At 44.2% G+C, this 7,634-nt stretch overlaps 1 pseudogene; it reads left to right on the top strand.

Annotated features, from left to right (window-relative positions):
• Positions 1 to 2,441: 2,441 nt before the first annotated feature.
• Positions 2,442 to 2,964, top strand: LOC130019304 (peptidyl-prolyl cis-trans isomerase A-like; annotated as a pseudogene).
• Positions 2,965 to 7,634: the final 4,670 nt, after the last annotated feature.

Genomic DNA, 7,634 nt, shown 5'->3' with positions numbered 1-7,634 from the left:
TTCCATGGTAACTCACAGTTCCAAAAGGCTGAATCTAAACGTTGGACATGGGAGCCTCCCGATGGACGGTTCCATAATGAAATAGACCACATCATATTCAATGGGCGGTTTTGCCTAACCGATGTTGCTGTTGTCCCAAAATTCCAAACGGGATCAGACCACCGTCTTCTTCGTGCAAAATTCTACCTCACAGAACGAGGAGAAAAGAATGCAAGGTTTAAGAAGAGGACTCCCAGAACGACCACCAACTGGGAGCCCTTTGCCTCTGTTGCGGCAACATGGGAAGATGCTGTCATTGACAACATTGATGAGGAATATGATCGAATGATTCAGCACCTCCATGATTGTGCAAGGAATGCCGAGAGAGATAACCACAAAAAACCGCCTTTCTTCGAACACTCTTGAACTTATTCGCCAACGTGGCTTGGCACATGCCTCAGGCAACCACAAGCGAACATCTGAACTGGCAAAACAGTGCAGAGAAGCCATCAAGGATGACCTCAAAAACAGGAGAGCAGCAGTACTGGTAGATGCGGCAGAAGCTGGAAAAAGCATTCGTAATGCCCGCTTGTCCTTCACCAACTACAAAACCAAGATGACTGCCCTCCGACATCATGATGGATCTATCACATCTTCCAGAAGGGCAATGGAGAAGATTATTCATGACTTCTACTCAGATCTCTTTAATAGCCACGTCCACTTGCCCACATAACACATACCACATGATGGATATGTCGTTCCCAATGTTCTCCCTTCCGAAATCCAACATGCCATCTCGTCGGTAAAGAAACAAAGAGCACCTGGCCCAGACAAGATCAGACCTGAACACCTGAAGAACTTACCATCAGTACTCATCAATACATTGGCTCGGCTATTCACACGCTACCTGTCTGAATGCAAGGTTCCACCCCGATGGAAAACCAGCAGTACTGTACTACTATACAAGAAGGGAGACATCCACAACATTGGCAACTATCGCCCAATCTGCCTATTGTCTGTCGTCTACAAACTGTTCACTCGAGTCATCCTGAATAGGATTAGCAGAACACTAGATGAAGGACAACCATGTGAACAAGCCGGATTCCGAAAAGGATTCAGTGCCATCGACCATATCCACACGATTACTAAGCTCATTGAGGTTTCTCGGTAGTTCAAGATGCCACTCTGTCTAATGTTCATTGATTTAAAGAAGGCCTTTGATTCTGTTGAGACGGAAGCGGTCATGGAAACCCTAGCCAATCAGGGCGTACAAACTCAATACATCAGGATCCTTCGTGAGCTCTATTGTGGATTCACTACCAAGATCTCACCATTCTACAAAGAAGTAATCATCCATATCAAGAGAGGGGTTCGGCAGGGTGATACCATTTCACCAAAACTCTTCAGTGCCACCCTCGAGAACATCATGCGACGACTAGAATGGGAAAGCATGGGAATGAAGATAGATGGTCGGCAACTATGCCACCTCTGCTTTGCTGATGACATCGTTCTAATAACACCAAACATCAGCCAAGCGACACAAATGCTGAACGACTTTGACCGTGAATGTGGAAAGGTCGGACTACAGCTGAATCTTACGAAGACAATGTTTATGAGAAGCAGCCTTGTTTCTGACGCTCCATTCGCTCTCAACGGAACCACCATCTCCAAATGCAACAGTTATATATACCTAAGTCGAGAAATCAACATGATGAATGACCTGGCACCTGAGTTGCGCAGGAGGAAGAGAGTGGCTCGGAATGCCTTCAAGAACGTTGAAGAAATAACTAAAAGGACAAAGAACCTCCAGCTACGAGCACATCTCTTTGATTCCACTGTTCTTCCTGCATTAACATATGCCTCAGAGACCTGGACCCTACGAAAACAGGATGAGAACGCTATTCGGGTTTCTCAAAGAGGAATCGAAAGAGCTATGCTTGGAATATCACGATTCACTCTAATGAGAAATAGAATCCGGAGTTCTGATCTTCGTCAATGCTCAAGAATCAGGGACACTGTCTCATTTGCCAAGACATCAAAAATCAAATGGGCTGGACACGTAATGAGGTTTACAGACAACTGCTGGACTAGAGCCATTACTGATTGGATTCCACGGGACATCAAAAGATCACGTGGACGCCCACCTACAAGATGGTCAGACTTCTTCGTCAAGACCCTGAATGATCGGTTTGAGGCTCTGCATGTTCCTAGAACGAACAGATACCATTGGGCTACGCTAGCACACAACCGGGATGAATGGAGATGTTACTGGCACCCGCTCGAGTAAATCGATGAATAATGGAGATTAAGTGATTAAATGATATATATTTTATATATATATATATATATACTATTACAGCTTAGAGTGAAAAAATATTTATATTGTGAATCTTATTGTTGCTACACTTTTGGCTTGTTTTGGTTTTTCTGATTTTGTTCAAATACACAAACAAGCCCTGGAGATGCCGCCACGGCTGCTCCAGGGCTCCGGCGTGGTCAACCCCACTGCGTTCTTGGACCTTGCGGACGACAGCAGGCCTCTGGGCAGGATGCCCTTCGAGCTGTTGGCGGACAAGGTCCCCAAGACTGCAGAGAACTTCCACGCTCTAAGCACCGGTGAGAAGGACTTCTTGTAACCAAGTGATCCACTGGATCATTCCCAGATTCATGTGCCAGGGTGGGGACTTCACCCACCACAAGGGCACAGGAGGCAAGTCCATCTAGGGAGAGAACTTTGACGATGAGAATTTCATCCTGAAGCACACGGGACCTGGCATCTTGTTCCTGGTAAATGCTGGATGCAACACCAGTCAGTGGTTCCCAGTTTCCCATCTGCACTGCCAAGACTGAATGGTTGGACTGCAGCACGTGGTGTTCGTCAAGGTGAAGGAGGGCACAGATATTGTGGAGGCTATGGAGTGCTTTGGGTCCAGGAGCGGCAAGACCAGCAAGAAGATTGCAATTTCCGACTGCAGACAAGTCTAACCTGTGGTGGTGAAAAATGGGCACTGGTGGAGGGATGGGTATTTGATCATTGTATAATTGAAATTGAAGCACAAAAATCTGTAAGTCTACAACTGTACCTCATGGTGTTTCACTAATAAATATTTTTTAAAAAAAGGCTCTCATTCTCTTGACCACCAGACCATTCCTTCCTTCTGTAGCTCAGGAGAGTGCCCTGCCCCCCGCCCCCCCACATGCTCGGAATGCCCTCTGGTCCCCGTGGTCTCTCTGTGGTCCTCTCGATCCCTCTGTTTCCTACGCCCATTCCCTCCAAGTCTAGCTGGATTGCAGAGATGTTTGTGATTATGAAGTAAAAAATCAACGATCACGATCATCCTGTTGTTGTCGATTGCCTCGAGCAGGTCCCAGTAACGTCTCCTTTGTCCTAGCCCTGAGATTTTAAAAAGTGCCATATTCAAGGCTCTTTCAGGGTTAGAAGAATGAGACACATCTTTGTTACTGGTATTTGGCATATTGGGTATGCCACGGGGAGTTTACCAGACTCTGCCGTGTGGGCAGATTATATTCGGTAGCCTGCCAGGTTGTCCAAAGTAAGAATGAGATAATAAGATGTCACGTGGCCGCATTTGAGTGTAAGGAACTAAGATCTATCAAGGGAAATTGAGACTTCCAGGAGCTGGGTTTTATAGTCTCTGGGTCTTGGCCATTGATGGGATTACACGGTGCCAAGGGGCCAGTTGGTGGGTGTGACTCCTGCCTACTGGAAGATGGAGGATCTAGGTGGAGGATGTTCAGCCCCGATCCGAGCAGGCTTGGAGATCTCAGGCCCGGGACCTGCATCCCTTTGTTCCTCTGCCAGTACCTTCATGTGTGTGGAGAGTGGTCTCAGCATGGTGGTGGCTGGTTCTGGAGGTCTTTGGCTACCGGAGTGCTGCTTGGGGCGGGGGGGGGAAACTCAACCCACCCCCCTCCAAGGGGCCCCAGTGAGGACAGCCAGGCGCGGGCACAGGACACTCTGTTAAAATAAGTAAGAAAAAAAATACACAAGCTAATTCAGTTTCCATTTGTCTTTCATTGAGGTCATATTCCCTCCTACACCAAATCCTCACCCTGACCCTGGAATTCTGCTTGAAATGAAACAGCAGTTGAATGGAGGTCAAGGACTTGGTAAGCATACATATGGTAGCCACTAGACAAAGCTTGATGTAATATCAATAATGTGTTCAGAGTGAACTTTCAGGCTACAGGATAACATCCCATCATTTTTATGCCCTTCCATCTGTGAAAAGCTTTTCCTCAAAGCAGTGTTTGAACAGCCTAGCAGCTTTTCATTTTAGATGCTGTATCATAAAGAAAAAGATTTTTTGATGCATAGCCAGACTCTGAGATCAAATATGTGTAGTTTTAGGGCCAGACTCATAAAGAATTAAGATTTGCCCTTCAGAACTGATCTGCTCAGTTCTTTATATCAGAGGAAGAGCCAAGGGGACATCACTGGTACATCAGTGGTATATAGGATTGGTATAGTTAAATATCCAAACTTCAGATTCAACAATAATGAAAAAATGAAATCTAAACTTCAACAACCAAACTTAAAAATGTGCGCGTGTCAACGTAGCAATATGGAGTGATTCAGGGGTGGTGAGAGTGAATTTGGGAACACTAGTTAAAGCAAGTCGTCACTGACAGTGAGGTCCATGCTGGAACATTGTATGTCTGAAACTCAACCATAAATAACTGTAAATCATGATACTTTAATAAAATAAAATGTAAACAAAAATTTTCTTTTAAATATGTTTAGGTGAAAAGTAAGTATGCAAATGCTTATTATAAAAAATAGAAGAAAACAATTTTAAAAGGTGTCTGGTAAAGGGGCAGAGGCAGAACATTTTATAACAGAGGAAATAATGTGTCCTGCAGTATAGTGCAATGCAACAATAATGGATACATATCATTCTGCATCTGCACAGAAAATGAGCCCCAGTGTAAACTGTGGACTCTACATGGTAATGATGTGCAATGAAGATAATTATCCATGGAAACCAAGACACCACTTTAGTAGGGGATAGAATCAATGAGGGAGATTATGTCCGTATGAAATCAGGGTAAATGAGAAATCTCTGTAGCATTCTCTTAAGTCTTCTATCAGTCTAAAACCTGCTTTTAAGATTCTTTAAATGAAGTAAAAACTACAGTATATTTAAAATTAAAGGACAAAGATTGAGTACAAATAACAACAATAACATCATAATGAATATTAAACGAAGCGCTTGTTACATACTAAAGCGCAAACTTGTAATGAATTCATATTATTTCTATTAAAACTTCTAGAATAACTAAAGGCAATAGATTCAATAGATTAGAGTTTCTACTCCCCCAGTCTTTCTATTACTCCTTTGGCACCATGCAAAGTATCAACGCAAATCCTGTACTCTGTTTCTCAGGTACCATCCTATTCAAGGACTCATTAGCAGGTACCTACTTTCCCATTAATGTACATGAAAATATTCATAGCCAAACAACACGAGTGCGGGAGAACAGATGACTGGTTAGAGAAACTTTGGTATGTCTACACAATGAAAAACTATGCAGCTGTTAAAAAAGATGAAGTCATGACATTTTCTTATAAGTGGATGGTCATGGAGAACGTCATGCTAAGTAAAATGAGTGAGAAAGAGAGAGACAGACATAGAATGGCTGCACTCATTTGTGAAATATAAAATAACATAATATGAGACTTGTAGGATAACACTGTTTTTCCTTCCTGCATAGCCTCAAGTAGTTTAGGTTTATTGGGTTGCTCCCATCACAGTACTCCCATTCCTCTGTGTTCATTTGTAACTTCTTTCTTTGCAGTCTGTTGACTTGTAAATATTGTTTTTCTCTTCTCTCTAAGTCCTTTGCATAGTTTATTCAGAGCAATGTCCTTTTTGTATGGACACAAGAAGGCAGTATATGCTCTGCTTTTGTAATGTGACTCTCAGTGTGATTTTCTCCTGGGCATCTGTTCTCTCCACCTAAGCCTCAGATGCCCTTACTTCCTAGCACCCCCAAAAGCAGGGTCCCAACGAGGGATTGGATGGAACCAGGGCAAGCGGTAAGCTATGTGCTACCCTGGCATGGAGATGGGCCTCGCCAAATTGCCACAAAGCTTAACTATAAGTTAAGAGCTTGGTCATGGGCAAATACTGTCATGATCCAAAAAGTAATAACTAGATTCGAACCCTGCTAGGGTTAGGAATGATTAATCTGACCTGAGCTCTGTCGTCTGAGTCTGTGGCAAGATGTTCCCAGAAGAGTTGCTCTACAAGTCTCAATGTGTCTCTTACTGTGGTCCACACAAAAATAACTAGTATTAAGATATTGATAGTGATTGGACCGAGGAAAGGAGAAAAACACCTTCAGAGGTATTTTGCCCTTAGGCAGTTAGGATGGACTTTGGAATACCCCAGGTGGTGTTTCAGCCCCTGAGCCTGGCAGTCAGGCTTTCTTATGTTGATCTGTCTACCAGACTGGGTGCAGTGTTGGCCAGAGTGCTGGGGAGTTGGAATGACTAGAGAGCTGGAGAGGAGAGAGCTCGAGAGAGTGGAAAGAGCAGGGAGCAAGATGGAGTGTGGAGAGACTAGCAAGGGGGACAGAGGGAGAAGAATGTAGAAGAAGAATAGAGTAGCAGGCACGTGGAGAGAGAGAGAGAGCTCAGGCTGTGAGATGGAGCACAGAGAAATGAGTGGGAGAGACAAAAGGAGGTGGGAATGAGGGGCAGTGAGAGATTAAAATGGGGGGCTCAGAGAGACTGGAGCGTGCCGGTGGGGAGAATGGAATAAACGGCATCTGATCGATCAACAAGCTTGGCCCTCGTCTCCTCCTCTGTCTGCCTCATGGCCTGAGCTGCCCTGGCTGGGGGAGCGGCCCGGGACTGCCAGAAACCAGGCGGCTAGGAGAAGAGCCTTTAGGGCCTTCCCCTGGCTGCCCCCGGAGATTTTATACAAGACTGACACACAAGGGCCAGGAATATTTCTCCATAGTTGGACACCTGCCTCATGAGCTGGGGGAGAAGGCAACTAGAATAGAGAAGGGATCACACTAAGTCAATGATGTTTGGAGGGATCGTTTGGGATGGGAGATGTGTGCTGAAAGTAGATAAAGGACCAAATGTGTAGCTTCTCAGTATCTATATTGCAAACCATAATGCACAAAAGTAGAGAGAGTATGTGGAGGAAATTGTCTGCCATAGAGGCAGGGGGAGGGTTGGGAAGGGGCGGATACTGGGTACATTGCTGGTGGAGGATGTGCACTGGTAGAGGGATGGGTGTTTGATCATTGTGTGACTGAAACTCAAACATGAAAGCTTTGTAGCTCTATCTCATGGTGATTCAATAAAAAAAATAGCCTTTAAAATACTGGAGGGTATGGAGTCACCAAAAAGCCAATCAGTCTGAAAATAGCTCTTATTGGCCCCAGCTGATTGGTGGAATTGTCAACCCTTTTAGTATTCTTTGACAAACATAATTTTCCAGGGGAAATCCTCACTCTTCGAAGATAATGTGAATAATTCATTTTCTTTATCCACATAGTAAATATAAAATATAGTGAAATATTTTATACATATGTATAAATATTTTACATATGTGTTTAAAATATGCCAGACACAGTAACAACAAAGTCTCCAATGGAGACGTTACTGGGCCCGC

The sequence above is a fragment of the Sorex fumeus genome, unplaced genomic scaffold, assembly GCF_029834395.1.
Source record: "Sorex fumeus unplaced genomic scaffold, SorFum_2.1 ptg000008l, whole genome shotgun sequence".
In the NCBI taxonomy this organism is placed as follows: Eukaryota; Metazoa; Chordata; class Mammalia; order Eulipotyphla; family Soricidae; genus Sorex; species Sorex fumeus.
This window is presented reverse-complemented; position numbering and strand designations above follow the sequence as displayed.